The 17,214-nt window shown below is 48.3% G+C and overlaps 1 protein-coding gene across 1 annotated transcript in view; it reads right to left on the bottom strand.

Annotated features, from left to right (window-relative positions):
- Window positions 1-17,214, bottom strand: part of LOC125758932 (thiol S-methyltransferase METTL7B-like) — a 37,368-nt gene that overhangs the window by 8,410 nt on the left and 11,744 nt on the right. The window lies entirely within an intron of this gene.

Raw genomic sequence — 17,214 nt, 5'->3', positions numbered from 1 at the left:
TTCCGCAGTATGCACGAAGAAGGATCTCCTCAGTAGGTAGCTACGAATCCATCGAAACATTTCTCCACCGATTCCAACGTTCGCCAAGGCATCGAGGATGGCATCGTGCGTTACGTTGTCGTATGCACCTTTCACATCGAGGAACATTGCAACCGAGATGCGCTTGAGGTATTTCTGTTGTTGCACAGAGGCTACAAGGTCGATGACATTATCAATAGAAGAGCGGCCTCTTCGAAAACCAGCCATAGCCTCTGGATATATATTGTAGCGCTCTAGGTACCACTCGAGACGTGTCAGAACCATTCTTTCCATTACTTTCCCCACGCAGCTGGACAGCGCAATGGGTCGATATGATGCCAGATCAAGCGGCGACTTTCCAGGTTTGAGGAGCGGTACCAAACGGCTGGACTTCCACCTTTCGGGAACGACGCCATCGTTCCATGACTGGTTGTAGCATTTCAGCAGTTGGTCTCGGCCGCGCCTTCCGAGATGGCATAAAGCAGCGTATGTAATGCCGTCCGGCCCAGGTGACGATGAACGCCTGCAGGTGGCTAGAGCCGCATCTAGTTCCTCGAGTGAGAAAAGCACATTCAGTTCAGAGACGCGCGCTACAGGAACATCACCGAGAACTTCGTCACTCATGGCGACCACATTGCCCGCAATCTTCACGCAGAAATCTTCGGCAACGTCAACCTGCAGACGGCCTTGATGGAGAGCCAATGTGCTGAATGGATGTTGTTGTTGTGGAGTCGAGCCAAGGCCACGGACCGTCCTCCATATAAGCGACATAGGCTTGCGAGGATCGAGTGATTCACAAAATTTCTTCCACCGTTGGTCCTCCAGCTTGTCCATTCGACGTTGGATTTTCTTTTGTAGACGTCGAGCACCTCTGAGGTCATGAATCGAATTAGTGCGCCTGTATCTCCTCTCAGCCCGCCTACGAATCGTTCGTAATCGTTCAAGTTCCACATCGAAGTCTGTACGTTTTGATACGTACGTAAAGGCGCACTTAACCGTTTCCATCACATTTATAATTACCTCCTCGAGGCCGCACGTGATATCATTGCATGCCTCTTCCACCTTTGTCTTGTACATTGTCCAATTAACTCTTCTGTAAGTTGATGAGGAGGAAGTTGTAAAACCTGTGACCTTCAAATACGTTGGAATATGGTCACTGCCGTGAGTCTCAATATCAGTGAACCATCGCACTTGTTGAGTGAATCGCCGTGACACCAATGCAAGATCCAAGCAACTGCTATATTTCGAACCACGTAAATACGTTGGACTGCCGTCATTCATAACGTTAAGTTCGTGGCGTGAGGCGAATTCAGCAAGTTTCCGGCCTCTGGAATCAATTTTGGTGCTACCCCAAAGCAAGTGATGAGCATTGAAATCACCAGTAACAATCCAGGGTCCAGGTGTCGCCATCAAGATGTCATGCAGTCTCTCACCGTCGAACCGACCCGATGGTGAGATGTAGGCGCCGATAAGCGTGAAGGCTACCTTCTTCTGCGCAACGCGGAGGCACACGTACTGATTTCCGTTATGGGGTTGCACCAAATGTGGAGTGTAGGTTAAGTCTGTACGGATATACACAATTACTTTGCTGGGCTCACCACAAGTCGATGAAGTGAAGGCTTCGTAGCCAGAGAGCTTTATCGCTTTTGACAAATTTGGTTCACATATTACTAATACAGGAAACCTGTAGCGGAAAACGTACTGGCGAAAACATGAGATCCGTGATTTAAGTCCTCTGGCATTCCACTGGAAAACTGTCGCATTGCGTACTTCATCTCGGAATGAAGGCAGTGAACGAGTCATTGTGTCTATGCAAAGTTGGCAAGCACTGGACTCAGGGCATCCAATACTTGCACTGCGCATCGTGCTGTAGGCGTGTTCGTATTGCCTACAAGTGTGCGAATAGCATTGATGAGAGACTTGATCATCATCAAAATTTCACGGTCACGCCCTGTCACCTCATCTAGGCGAGATGCGGAGCGTGGTGCTACCGGTGCGCGTTCCAGTTTTTCTGCAGGAGTTATCCTTGGGAGTGATGGCCATGTTTCTTCCACAGCGTCCTTTCCAGAAACAGCATTCTCAGTGCGCGTGTTCCTTCTGTTCGGCGGTGGTGATGAGGCCGATTCAACGAAAGGAGGCTTTACAGCAGGCTTGACACCTGCAGACTTTCTAGATGAGCGTCTGCGACGAGAACGATGTCGCCTGACGACAGCAACCGCTTCTCGGTGAGTCGAACGGTCCCTCACCATTCTCTTCAAAACCGAAATTTCCTGCTTTATTTTCGGACATTCTTTTGATGTGGCGTCGTGGGGCCCTTGGCAATTCGGACAACTATAGGAATTAGCCTTACAGTTGTCGGCAGAGTGTGGTGCACCACAACGAGAGCATGTTGTAGAATTTCCACAGACGGCACTCACATGACCAAATTTCTGACATTTTCGGCACTGAAGCGGCTTAGGAACAAAGGGCCGCACAGCATGTCGGAAATGACCCACCTTAACATGTGACGGCAGGCGATCACTCTTAAAGTCAATCTTCACGCATCTCGACTTTCCTAGACGGCACACCTGGAGTATTTGGGGCCCATCATTAGCAGGCTTAATGAGAATCGGCAGATCTTCGTTCGAGATGGTCACGTCAATGTCATATATGACGCCTGTAGCTGCCTGTTTTCCTAGCGGAATGATAGTGCGAACATTCATGCCACCGAGGACGGCGACTTTGCTCAGTGAATCTAACGCTGACGCTTGAGCGACGTCCACTGCTACAATATTTTTCCGAGGATTCACTCTGATATCCTCAATGCTGTTCGGCAACAGTAACTCGAGCTCTGAAGACACGGCTTGCCTGTTCAGTAGCCTCATGTTGATGGATGGTTGCGTAGGCAAGAAGAGGACGGTGTACTTCGGCGGGCTTTGCGGGGCCTTCACAGCAGATGCGTCCACCGATGCCCGGAGCATCCTCCGCTTTGCTTTCTGGCTCATGACGGTCACGTATTCGTCGTCGGAGCTGTCGGCGCTCTCGGCAGTGTCAATAAGGGTAGCCTCACTGTCACTGGAAACGCAGTTCCGCTTCCTTGAGGCTGCCGACGCGGACGCCGGCAAATCGGGTGGGCGTGCAGGTGAGTCCACTTCCATCTCCGCCGAATAGGGAACTATGCTCCCCGTATAAATGCGAAATTAAGAGAAAATTATGAAGATGAACGGCACTCAGCTACAGCGGGTACATGAAACGGTCTGTTCTCTCTGGTTAACTTACGCGGAATTCGAAAATTTACAAAATTGAGAAGTACAGGGCAGGATATGATACCGTGGACTAGCTTGTAAAGAAATAAGAGATCCGAGCGATTTCGTCGGCAGTGAAGTGATGGCAGTGATAATAATTCAGCAGTATTTGAACGAGATCCAGAGTCATTTTTAGCAAAGCGATGGTTATATACGCTGAGGAATTTTTTCTGGACTCGTTCAATGGTGTTACCGCTGGATTGAGCAATGCCATTCCATATCACGGACGCATACTCAAGTTGCGGAAGACATATTGCCGTGTACAATTTGTGTAGGGCCATGGGAGACCTGAATTCTCGAGATATTCTAAAAACACATCCGAGAAAACAAAGGCCCCGCATAGCAGCACGCTTAACGTGAGAAGAAAAGTTTAACGCGCTGGCAACAACAACACCAAGATCACTGATTTCATAAACCTTGCATAACGGCACAGAATTGACAGAGTATTGAAATGACACGCTAGATGTTTCGCGAGTGATAGACATGAATTTTGTCTTCGAGGTATTCAGAGAAAGGTTATTACCATAGCACCATTCGGAAAAAGAGCGCAAGTCTGACTGCAGCAAGCGACAGTCGTTAACTGAATGAATTTCCTTAAAAATCTTGATGTCATCGGCATACAAGAGGAAAGAAGAATTACGAATGGCAAAAGAAACATCATTAACGTAAATTAAAAATAGGAGTGGGCCTAATACCGACCCTTGAGGGACCCCACTAGTCACTTTATACAAAGAGGAGGTTTGGCCATTTACTGCTACGTAACAATATCTATTGAGCAGATAGCTCTGCAGGAGATTCACAACTGACAAGTCAACATCAATGTGCGCAAGTTTAACCATAATCAGTGTGTGGCTGACTACATCAAAAGCCTTGCTCAGGTCACAGTAAATTACGTCAACCTGTCCTCTCTGAGAAATAGGTGTGGAGATCTGCGTCATGAAACTAGCAAGATTTGTGGTAGTTCAGCGGCCAGCGAGAAAATCATGTTTATTAGGAATCAATGAGTTTTTTACACTAAAAGACAATATGTTGTGAAGAGCCAGCTCGAAGATCTTTGATGTGGCACATAGTAGAGAAATCGGGCGATAATTAGAAGCATCTGTTTTAGAGCCCGACTTAAATACTGGAAAAACACGAGCAGTTTTCCACATGCTAGGAAATGTGGAAGTGTCCAGGCAGTTATTAAATATCGTAGTCAGTACTGGGACAAATATACTACCATAAGCTTTTAGTATGGCGGAGGGGATGCCCTCTGGCCCACGTGATAAGGATGGTTTTAAGCGCTTAATGCATTCGCAGATAAGATTTTCATCCAGCGACAAAGCACTGGATGAGCTAACCGCCTTGGGCTGTTGTCTGATATCAGTGCTAGAGTCTGAGGCCTTATAAACGGATGAGAAATGCGTGGCAAAACAGTCAGCGACGGCATGCACTTCTACCCCATTTGAGTCCAGTAGCCTGAAGGACTCTCCGCTTTTGCTAGACCGTTTACGTACATACTTCCAAAACTCAGCCGGCCTGTCAGAGGCGCTCTTTTCTAAGAATTCAATATACGAACTATGATCCCGTTTATATAGGCGTTTAGAGAGAGTTCGAAAGAAGCTGAACTCTTCCTTCCACTCGCTGGATGGAGAATATTTAGATTTCCTGTGTGCGTGATCTTTATGCTTCAGTGCACTGATAAGTTCAGATGAGAACCAGTGGGGATATTTACGTTGTTTAGGTGTATATTGGGGAATAAAATTACGCATGCTGCTTAGTACAAGCTCCGTAAACCGATCAACCTGCTCATCAACATTTGGTTTGTCAGTAACCTGTGACCACTCAACGGTAGACAAGTGATGATAGAGGCCCGTGTAATCACCTCGCTTGAAGGCAAATCTCGGAGATTTGTTTACGTAACTGCTGAAGCTCGTTGTTTCGGCTGATGCGGATAATCTTACGTTAAGTGGTGGGTGGAATTTGTCCGGACGTACAAGAGAGATGTCGGAGCGGGAAACTTCCAGGGGTTGATCGTTTGGCACACACAGGTCTAAGACGTTGCCATTGGAATTGACGACTGAATTATGTTGCAGCAGGGAATTAAACGCCAGAAAGTCCAAGAGCAGGCTGCACTTTTTCTAAGAAGACGAAAGAACATTAGAGAAAAACTCTCGTGTCTTGGTACGTAGACCACGAGCATTTTGGTAGAATATGTCTACATTACACGGCACTTTCGATTCCAGTCACTTGCTCAGAGGGATGAAGCATGTCATCGCGCAGCTCCCCACGAAATGGCTTGAAGAGGCATCCGAGGGGCCACATCGAAGGGTCATTCAGGCGTTGTAGTGTTTCCTTGTCGACTTCGATGTAGAACGAAGAATAGGACTAAAATTTGGTTTGAAGTCGCCGGCAGGAGATGGGAGACAGATCGAATGAAGCAATATGTTTTTTGATGTCAGCAACAGTGGTGTCCGGGCTCAGCTTCGTAACAAAAATGGCCTTTGGCCGTTGTGGCCGTTGAGCTACAGATATCTTCGATGTTGTCATAGCTCCAAAAGAGGTGGGTTTCTTCTTTCTTTCCCCCTCAGTCACCGCTGCATAAGAGGCTGTCGCAGGCATCACACTGCCACGCTCGGACGTGTCTACGTCAGCTGGCGGCGAATTCGAAGGTGAGAGAGTTTTTGAGAGAGGTAGTTCAGAGCAGGCAGGTTGCTCGGAAGTCACTGATCGGTCAACGATCACATGCGCTGGGGGGATCACAAGTGCCTTCACTGCCACTCCGGCCGTGCGGCGCGTCAGCTCCTCACGCAGGAAGCGGACCTCTGCGCGAAGGGAGGCGACCACGCGGGCTTGTTGTTCAACACCGCGGGAGTGATCCTTACGGAGGCGCTCGTTTTTTTCTTTTTTCGCGTAGTTGGGATACCTCGTCGCTGAGGAACGAGATTCCCTCCAAAGCGTCGAGGAGAAGGCGGCGCAGCCCGGCGAGATCGCCCCCCGGAGGGGTGCATCGCTGCACGCCACCGAGTTGTCTTCGCTAGGCTTACCAGCAGCACGGCTCAGATCACATAAATTGCAGCAAAACGAGTGCGATCCAGACTTCAGAAGTTGCAGCTCTTCATCAGACCTGGTTACACACTTCGCATGAACACGTTCAGAGCAATTTTCACAGCGGAAAAACTGCTGCTTACTGAAAAACAGGCAGGAGCATAGCAAGCATGCATCCCGACTGGGAGCCATGGTGCGGGACTATAATAATAATAATAATAATAATAATAATAATAATAATAATAATAATAATAATAATAATAATAATAATAATAATAATAATACCATAATAATCACTATCATTACCATCATGAAGGGCGCGGAAATATATTTGCCATGGGCGCCGTCCTATTTAGGATACTGTGCGCACGACCTGAATTTGTCCATGTCGTGCGCCTTAAGCTGTTTTATATGCGTTAGCGAACTTTACGAGTGAGTTTTTTTTCCTTTATCATTGTAGTTGATTTGTGTATGCACTTTTCTTACCCTTCCAATGTTCTGTTACAAGCACCGGGACGATTCTTTTTCAGAAGGGGGCAATGCCACGCCGGCTTTTATTATTTTTATCTAACAAGTCCGCTGCACGCGTAGCCGCTGCCTCGCGCAATCCACGCCCTAATGTCTGGGAACCTTCTAGATTATGTCAGAATCTTTTTATAGGCTTGAGCACGCTGATATTATTCTGGAACTAATGCGGTCACCATCGATAAGGTTCGAATGTTCGATGCCGCATGTAAAAAATTCCGGCGCGCCTTGCCGTGGTTCAGTTCATCGACGGCCGACGCTCTGTTCGCCGCTATCAGTGTACAGTGTGCACTGCTTTAGTGTTTAGTCTGACTTTCCTGTTCCCGCCCACAAGTTTTCATCTTGGACACGCCGACTGCTGCCTTCGTCGACGTTACGACCGCTTGACAATATTCTCATACCATTAAGGACCGTTGATGTTCTCTTCGGTGCCACATTTTAAAGGAAGGCCATGACACAAATGCATGTTCTCTGTGAAGCGAACAACGCTGTTTGTGGAAAGGTTTTCAGCCTGGAGATCGTTCAAACCACCTGGCCAGAGGTGGAGCACCTGAAGGTCTTGAAATTACGCAGTGAAATCGATGTTCGCGTCAAAGAGCTAGGGCTATCGTGCTGACCCCTGCATTTGTTAGTTTTAAATGTTAGAAGGTTTCACCTACTAAATCTGCTAGACCTGTCATCTACCGCTCGGCGCAAACCGTCGCTGAATGCATCTGACCTTTCTAGAACATTCTGGGATTGCTGGCTTCCGTAAAGAGCTAGTTAAATAGTCTTTACGGATGGAAATGCGACAGTTTATGGTCAATTAGGCACATAATTTTGTTTGCACCGCCTTCAGTTCGTTTCATATCGGCGGAATTTTAGCTCGAAAATTTACGTAAGACCAAAGCTTATTTTTAGCGGCCTTTTTCGCAGTGACGACATATTGCGATCTGCAGAAATTGCGATTACTAGCCGTTATACTGAACGTTTGGATGTCTCGGATAGCAACAACACTTGACGTAGCGTTTCAATCCGTGAGGACAGTACAAGTGTCCTGAAAATTATTCGGAGCGCCGGACCGGTGGCCGCTCGTCGGCGGAGTGCACCGGTGATGAAGTAGTGCCAGGTTCTGCGCATGAATGGTATCCCTAGCAAGCTCGCGCGGTTTCCCAGAGCATCTGAATAGGTGTTGCCTTGATCCAAAAGAATAGAGTTGGGTACCTATTGGTATTTCGTAGTAGGTTTCGCGGATGTCGTCTCTCAAACGCTCTGTGCGCGCGTTTGCACCGCAACGGAGGACGCGCGCGCGCGCATGCACGTTAATTCGCGGAATTAACATTCATCAACTCAGTATTCGTGGAATGTGGCCAGCCGGTCGCCCGTCGTCGACAACATTTGTGGTAGCAAAAAAAGAAAAGCACAAAGGGGCATTCTACACCTCTGCCGTTCAATAAAACCTGTAAAAGTGCAATAATCACCAAGTAACTAAGAAAAAATCGAGACCCAAGACTAATTAAAAGTAATTAGAGTGATTAACAAGATCATAACACGCATATCACGCGACACTTTTATTAAAGCGTGCTAAAGAGTAATACAAGTAAATAACAGCAATAACCAATCATTAAAAGCAATTAAGGGTTGCGAACTGTAATAGAGAGTACTTAACATCAACATGAGACTGTGGTAAGACTGGTCGTGCCAAATTAGGACTACTTAAGGTACGACATCAGTTCATCAATTTAGACTTCGTAAGTGAGAATTATTTAAGGTTGCGCCCCAAGGAATATACGCGCGTTTAGAGATTAGGCTGCATAGCGTCTAATCATTTTGTTGCAAGTTAGCGCTGTGTGTCGTCGTACGTTTCTTTCTGGTGTCCGTGTCCTTTGGCTCGCTACGACGAAGTTTAAGAAAATACATAGCGTACGAGCACGCTGTATAGCCTATACGCACCCGTGCCTCCCGAATGTGTGGTCGCAGCGTGAAGACGGACAAACCGCCTCTTTTTTTGGCGGAAGGAAGCGCCTATTTACGTACACAAGGCTGTGCGGCTTACTCTCTAGGGTTGCCGCGCGTGCGGCCATGGCTGTACTTTTCCGCGGGACCCCGCCGACGGGCGGTACCGGTTCGGCGCTCCTGATTATTCTGTGGGCACCTGTATATTGTGGAATGCACATGGTCACAAGTGATTGTACTTGATTTTAACCCAGCTCATATATAAACTGGAGACGCGTTTGATCGGCAGATGAGCTTATGGTCCACCGACGCCGGTGATTGGTGCTCTCACTGTATCATGAGTGTTTCTGTTTCTGGGCAAAGGTTCATCCGCGTAAACGTTCAATATTTACCAGTTTGACCACTTCGTTTTTTATCTTGACAACCACGTTGTTGTATTGGAAAGGTGCTCTAGGTACCCTGAAGCTGCGACTTGCCTTTTTATATTTGTCAATACACATCATAAAGATTGTGGCTGCTCCCGTGGTAAAGGTAATGCCTGCAGCCCTGGACACGCATATTTATACATATATGAGACGATCAGGCAGAATAGGACGGCTCAGATGGCGTAGATGATGCCAAATGCTTGGCGTACTCTCGTGGTTTCCGTACCGGCGCAAGCAATTCAATAATGAAATATTTGCAGCGTTCGTCCGTCTGTAACGCCTTCTTCTTGTGCACTTGTTTCTGTGTATTCCCTGTTACCCCGTTTTCAAATTCATAATGCACCAGTTGGGCCAACAGCTAGCGCTAATATATCTGCAGAAGCCTCGTCTAGCAGTTCTGACTGCACGGCGCATTCAACATCTCATGCCGAAAAGGAAGGTTCCTTGATTATTTCACAAAACATAAGACATCAATTCAGGCACTAGAAAGAGCACAGATCTGGCTGCCCCCTACACCCACGAATGGCATCTCCTACATCATATTACAAAAGAAAATATGTCAAAATAACTGCGCTTCGAAACGGGCTTCTGGTTTGTCTTCACCATAATATTAAAATTACTCGTGCGGAATTGTCACTCCGTCCTTGCTGCGGCAACTGATCTGATCATCCTATCTACAGAACTATATGCTCAATTTAATTCATTGCGAGACATTTGGCTAGCTACAGAAAAAAGAACTGTTTTTTAACCACCGCTCATTTTGTTTTGATGGCGCGACTCGTAAAGGAGGCTAAGAATTGTTTATCTCCTAAGAAATGTACCTTAATCCCTAAAGTATACAACAGTAAATTTCTGCAGTAACAGATGGTTTCCATTTTACATATTCTTCGTGTTTAAACGCCATTTTTGTTATTCGACGTCAATGTTTCTACCGTAGTTTTGAATACTACTAGACATAACTGCGACAGTGGCTTACGGAACGAAACAGTCATAGCAGGCGATTTTAATTCTCATCATGCATCAGGAATTTACCGATCCTGCATATGTAGTAAAGACTTGATAGACAACACTAACAGAAACAGCGTGCATATTTGCGTGCTGTTAGCGTGTAACACTAACAGAAACAGCGTGCCCTTTCGAGCATGGGCTTGTCATGCCGTCTTAGTCGGTCACCACTTCCATGGCAACCAACGCTTATCTACTAATATTTGTTTATTCGTGTGCCCACTGACATCGGTATTTACACGTGTTCTCGGCAATGTTAAGCATGAGGTAAATGGTTAACAATTTGACCAGGTAAATGCGCTTGATTTAGGGGCTGATCGATAGCCCGAAAAGAAGATAGAATCAGTGTACCGTGAACTTAAGCAGGTGTAGTGAAGCCTTGGAACTGAGTAATTCGTATCGCTCTCCAGTGCGCTTTAGTGGGTCTTCCTCATGGGCTCCTCCTAAAAGAACACCGCTTGGGCTGAGAGTCCGTGCTTTGCCTTGACTTTCGACATTGCGTATTGTCGCTGAGTTTCGTCAAATAAACGCCTTAACAAATTGGTGGAGAGTGCTGTGCTCACATTCGATGGCCCTGGGGCTTCGACCCCGTACCCTGCCATCTGCCATGCCTCAAGACGCCACCCAGCGAACGCCTCCCGCACCGACCACATGTCACGGTGTCCCTCGTATCCGCCATCCACCTACCTTCACTGGCGCCGATAGCGTTGATTGAACTGGCGTGGAGGAATGGCTCGCAATTTACGAGTGCGTGAGCGTACCCAATAATTGGGACGAAGCAGGCAAGTTGAGAAACTTGGTATTCTACCTCGCGGGAGTGGCAAGCTTGTGGTACAAAAACCACGCGACTGATTTTGCGACTTGGTCCTATTTCAAGAACGCCGTCACCGTCGTTTTGGCCTGCCTGCAATTCGTAAGCTGCAAGCAGAACGGCGCTTACGCGAAGGAGTTCAGCAGGCCGGTGAATCTTTCACAAGTTATATGGAAGGCGTCCTCAATTTGTGTAACAAAGCCAACGGCACCATGTGTGAGTCTGGCAAGATCCGGAACGTTATGAAAGGCATTGACGACGACGCCTTCACCACTGCTCGGAACTTGTGAGCCGCAGTGCTGAAAATCACCACTGCGGCTCGCCAGAAACCCTTTCACAGTGGCCGAGGTCATAACCTTATGCCAGAGCTGCGCCGTTCGATGACCCGTCGCTCTCCATCATGCGACACAAAGCTTGCTCGCTTGGCGGCCATCTCTGACCAGGCCGCATTGCTGGCAGAAGTAAAGTCATTCGTGCACGAGGAAACTGCACGCCAGTTTTCTCTCCTGGCATTTGCATACTCGTCGACCACCCTTCTTTCTCCCTTCTGCCGAGCGATTGAGCAGGAAATTGCGCATGTCGTAACCTCCGGCTTCTGCGCCTGCGCCACAGAGTCAAGTTGTCGCCAGGACGCCCCAAGCAATCACTGCGGCAGCCCCGCTGAGTTACGCCGAAGCCGCCGCTAGACATCCGTCCTTGCAAGCGCGTTCACCGGCTACGTATGCTGACGTCATCCCTAGGCCCTGACTCCAGCCCATCATGCAGAGATTTCAGCGGCCGCCCCGTTAATCGCGCTTTGAGACATGAGTGGTACCTGCCCCGGCGAAAGGGTAGCGCACACCCGACAACTGGCCATCTGCTTTGCATGTGGTTGCATGCCATCGCGTGCAGCCGCCTCGAGTCGCGTCACCCGTCACCAGCCAGTCCAGCCGTGCATTCTACGACCAACCTCTGCTGGGTTTGTCCAGATAAGATCGAACACGAGGTGCCGGTCACCATTCCCGATTGTGATGAAATTTACCGTAGGCCTAGGCATTACACCCAGAACAATGGTATCGCAGTTAGTTTTGCAAAAAAAAATTTGTTCGCCTGAAAAAAAAACATGGCTGATCCCTCCGTCGTAGGAATCGGTATAACACGAAAGTGAAACGTGTCTTCACAGAAGTAGTGCTTATTGTGTAGTGATATATGAGAGCTTGTACAATGTCTATTCGTGTTTGGCAGCTATAGCACCGTTTGACGTGGATGCACCCATGTTGACAGCATGTCTCTATCGCTACTACTAACGCCCATGATCATGATTAAACCGTTGTGGTAGCTGACGGGGTGAACATATATTTGGACACAGCGAATCGTGAATCCCGCGTAAGGATGATATAAACAAGCTCATAATCAACATTGGTACCCGGTATGCACTTCTTCATAGCGTTGTCAATTAGGGAGAGAAACGCACGGTGCGCGCTTTCTAGTAATGGGTAACCAACGCCTTGCTCATGCATACATAACACACACTGCGCTTCAGCAACACGGGAGGTAGAGGTTCGTAGCCTGAGCCGCAAACGCGTGCGTCCCGCTGGCCTCTGTCTCGCAGGCGCTGCTCTCGCTCCACTAAGGCACGACATTCGCCCGTCGAAATCGCGTCCTTTCTGCAACGCATATTGCAGCAGTTTTGTTAGTCGGTGCTCTCGCAATTGAAACAGTCGGCCGCGGAGAAATCCCGTTGTTGCACGTGGAAGCTGCACTACTCCGATGAGCCGACGCACGCTAACACGCAGCCAAAGGCAAAGAACTTAACTGCGTCAAGGCTGCCTCGGCGACGCCAGCGCGGCCAGTCTACCTCTCTGGTATCGAGACGCTTTAACCATTACCTCCGATATCGCGTGCAATCTCGGAGGAAGCGTTAGTAAGTGTCGATCGTGAAGCATTACTTCTTTTCACGCCTCACAGACGGCGGCACCGCCCCGCTCGATCCGCCCGCCGCGAAAGAGAATGTGTGAAAGATATAAGGCGCGTTCGCGCCGTGTCTAGCATCTCCCGAGTTAGCTTACTCGGTAGGGCGTCGGGCATTTGCCGTCGCGGCCGCAACGTCGTGGGTTCGATTCCCAGCGGGGTATCTTTTTCTTGGTTGTTTTCTTTCTCACCGGTTGGCATCCATTTTATCAACGTCATATCCGTGACGGATGTACTTGGCGGACCCCGGCATAAAACACTTTCGTGTTAATATACAAATTTCGGCGCAAAAAACGCTTTTCCGCCAATTTCGCGATTTCTGAATTTTGAGCGCACCTAGGGAAAAAACGGTGCACTCCTTCGTCACAATATTTATTCCCCTTAAAGAACAAGTGAAATACAATCTTATTAGTCTATTATTTCCCTTGCTTGTCGAAGCACTTTTGAAGAAAAAAATCACAAACTTGGCAAATCGCACAAAATACCTGTATTTCAGGAATTTATTGCTGCAAGCAAGTTAAAGTGAGGATAATAAAAATCGGTACAATTTAACTTTGTTACTTTCGCTCTCGTATAAAATAATTTTCGTGCTTTTATCGCGCTCCGTTTTACTTGAAAATTGGGCTGAAATATAAGTAATTTACCAAAAACGCCGAACTTTGAAAATGTTTTTCTCAAAAAGGCCATTTTTAATTATTTTTTTTAAATCCCCCTGGTTGAAGTCAAGGATGTCGTCTACCATTGTGCAGAAAATAACGTTGCATTATTTTGGTTGCTAACAAGTTATAGTGTGTCAAATGTGACCATGCCAGCCTAGCGGCCGCGTCGTTCGTTATGGGCTGAAACTCGAATATAAGTTGCTAAAAATACTTGCACGTGTCATAATCACAAATCAGCAGCTCCACACCAACAAATGCGTAGCCCGGTGTCATGGTTCAGCAAGCTTTGTCTTGGGATCAGCCGCTTGACAAACCCGCAGCAGCGGCCGCTCGATGCTGCGGGCACTCACATTACGTGAGTGCCGCTTCGACTGCGGATGAGCTCCGCTTGCGCGTGAAAACTACGCTAAGAGGCCTTCCGCTACGAGGCCGATACCGCTAAGAGGCCTAAACTACCGCTAAGAGGCCTAAGAGGCTAAGAGGCCGCCTTCCGTGCCCTCCGTTCCGCAGCCTTGTCTTCCATCTGGCGACTCCGAGCTAAAGAGAAAGCGTGCCAAGAGTGTCACTCGTCAACGTCGTCTTCTTCTGCCACTGCATACCAGAACGCGCCCAGTAGAGAAGAAAGAATGCCACACGGGCGAACACGCACGAGAGTCTCACTCTTCAACGTCGTCTTCTTCTTCTACTGCATACCAGAACGCGCGCTTCTCACGAGTTGAGGTGGCTACTACAACGCTACAAACGGAAGATGGACAGACCCATGGCATAAGGAGCGGATTGCGACAGTGGCCTGTCCTGTAGTTTTCTGTTCGAGCGAACATGCGCATCTTCGGTGGCTGTGACGCCGGGCTCTGTTCTCGAAGTGGCGCTCGGAGGGCGGAATATTCATGGAGCTGCGCACACGGAGAACGTAAGCCTGTTAACGGTGAGCGTCCGCTTTTGTAGGTGCTTAATATGCAGCTTTAGCTGGGCGTCTGGAGCAGCCCTGCGGGAGTAGACTGCCAGTCATTTCCAACAGCAGCCTGCATCCCCGGGGCTGTTGCGGATGCCCAACTAAAACTGTCACTTAACGAATTGACACCGTTATGCGCGTTGCTGTACCAGCTGCCATAAAATAAGCGACGCAAACAATTATCAAGGATTATTGTTTGCTGATCGCACATTGTGTCTGCACTGCTGAAAGTGCAAGATGTCATATTGAGATGCGCTCTAGTCTACTTCAGAATACCATTTCCATCGACATTGAGTGTGCAGAATGCTTCCGCACGTGGGAACGTGAAAAAACATGGCTGATCCCTCCGTCATAGGAATCGGTATAACACGAAAGTGAAACGTGTCTTCACAGAAGTAGTGCTTATTGTGTAATGATATATGAGAGCTTGTACAATGTCTATTCGTGTTTGGCAGCTATAGCACCGTTTGACCTGGATGCACCCATGTTGACAGCATGTCTCTATCGCGACTACTAACGCCCATGATCATGATTAAACCGTTGTGGTAGCTGACAGGGTGAACATATATTTGGACACAGCGAATCGTGAATCCCGCGTAAGGATGATATCAACAAGCTCATAATCAACATTGGTACCCGGTATGCACTTCTTCATAGCGTTGTCAATTAAGGAGAGAAACGCAGGGTGCGCGCTTTCTAGTAATGGGTAACCAACGCCTTGCTCATGCATACATAACACACACTGCGCTTCAGCAACAAGGGAGGTAGAGATTCGTAGCCTGAGCCGCAAACGCGTGCATCCCTCTGGCCTCTGTCTCGCAGGCGCTGCTCTCGCTCCACCAAGGCACGACATTCGCCCGTCGAAATCGCGTCCTTTCTGCAACGCATATTGCAGCAGTTTTGTTAGTCGGTGCTCTCGCAATTGAAGCAGTCGGCCGCGGAGAAATCCCGTTGTTGCACGTGGAAGCTGCACTACTCCGATGAGCCGACGCACGCTAACACGAAGCCAAAGGCAAAGAACGTAACTGCGTCAAGGCTGCCTCGGCGACGCCAGCGCGGCCAGTCTACCTCTCTGGTATCGAGACGCTTTAACCATTACCTCCGATATCGCGCGCAATCTCGGAGGAAGCGTTAGTAAGTGTCGATCGTGAAGCATTACTTCTTTTCACGCCCCACAGACGGCGGCACCGCCCCGCTCGATCCGCCCGCCGCGAAAGAGAATGTGTGAAAGATATAAGGCGCGTTCGCGCCGTGTCTAGCATCTCCCGAGTTAGCTTACTCGGTAGGGCGTCGGGCGTTTGCCGTCGCGGCCGCAACGTCGTGGGTTCGATTCCCAGCGGGGTATCTTTTTCTTGGTTTTTTTCTTTCTCACCCGTTGGCATCCATTTTATCAACGTCATATCCGTGACGGATGTACTTGGCGGACCCCGGCATAAAACACTTTCGTGTTAAAAAAGTCTGTGTACGGAACACGTAGACGCCCTACCATAGAGGCGGTAGCTTAAGGTGCAGATAGGTACGATGTTTCCAGCGCCTACACGGCAGTCACTTTATTTGAACACGCCTCGCCGGTAAGGTGAAAAGCTCGGGACTTTCGATGCGGGCGTTGTTGCAGCCACCGCCGTGCACTCCTTTCCGTCGTTTCTGTTTGCTATTTTCGTAGTTTTCCTAGATGTACGATGACATTTGACGTTATAACAGAATCGAGTGAGTGTACGTGACTGTGGGAGCTATGTGCGGTAATTTTAGCACATCACATGTCTCGACGTAGACGGCCTCCGCACGCGCTGGGTTTCGTTCGGGCGCACGTACTCGCATGTGTTTTTCTGAATACTTAAGGATGGGTTATGTTTGTAAAAGACGCGGTCAGTAATTGCTCACGACGTGCCCCTGACTGTTGGAGGATGCGCCTGGGTGTCGGAATATACCGGCGCAAAGCCGGGCTTATTCTCAAAGCAAATTTTGAAGAGATTTTTCAGGACAAAAAAGTGTTTTGATTGCGAAACGAGGCTCCCGCCTTCTTTTACGTGAATATTTGTTTTCGTTGCGAAATTATTTAAAAGGAAATACACGTGTCAGATATGTGTGCAGAAACGGTGCGTGTACAGTAATGGCGGTGGTTTTAAATACAAATAATCAGTGTGTGTGTGTGTTGGTTGTTCCCAGGATTTCGGATCGCCTTTCCCGCCTCTTCACGCCAGTTGACAGCCACACTCGCGGAAACGAAGGGGTCGCTACGGTCTGGCGCCTCACCACTCGTGATGGGAAAACAAACAGCGGCGTTCGCCCTGTGAGTGAGGCAGTCGGTCCTATATTTCCTTTGGTTAAACAACACGACGTAGGAAAAGATGTGAGTGGCTCCCACGCAAAGCAGCCTAAACCAATTTCGTTTGTTGTTTAAAAGATGCTCACATCAGCTTGTGTTGCATGTTTGTCGCCAACCGATGTGTTACAAAAGCTACTATTATCAAGCTGTGTATTACACCATAACGGGACAAAAACTTGGTTCCTTACCATGCCTGTTTGCATTTGTTATTTTGTTGTGAGCTTTCATTATGTCAGTGTAAATCACTCATTGTGTAGGCTTTGCAAACTCTTACTGCACTTCCGTTTTCTCATCATA

This window comes from Rhipicephalus sanguineus, chromosome 6, assembly GCF_013339695.2.
Source record: "Rhipicephalus sanguineus isolate Rsan-2018 chromosome 6, BIME_Rsan_1.4, whole genome shotgun sequence".
NCBI lineage: Eukaryota > Metazoa > Arthropoda > Arachnida > Ixodida > Ixodidae > Rhipicephalus > Rhipicephalus sanguineus.
The sequence above is the reverse complement of the archived record's forward strand: the minus strand, read 5'-3'. Positions and strand labels throughout refer to the sequence as shown.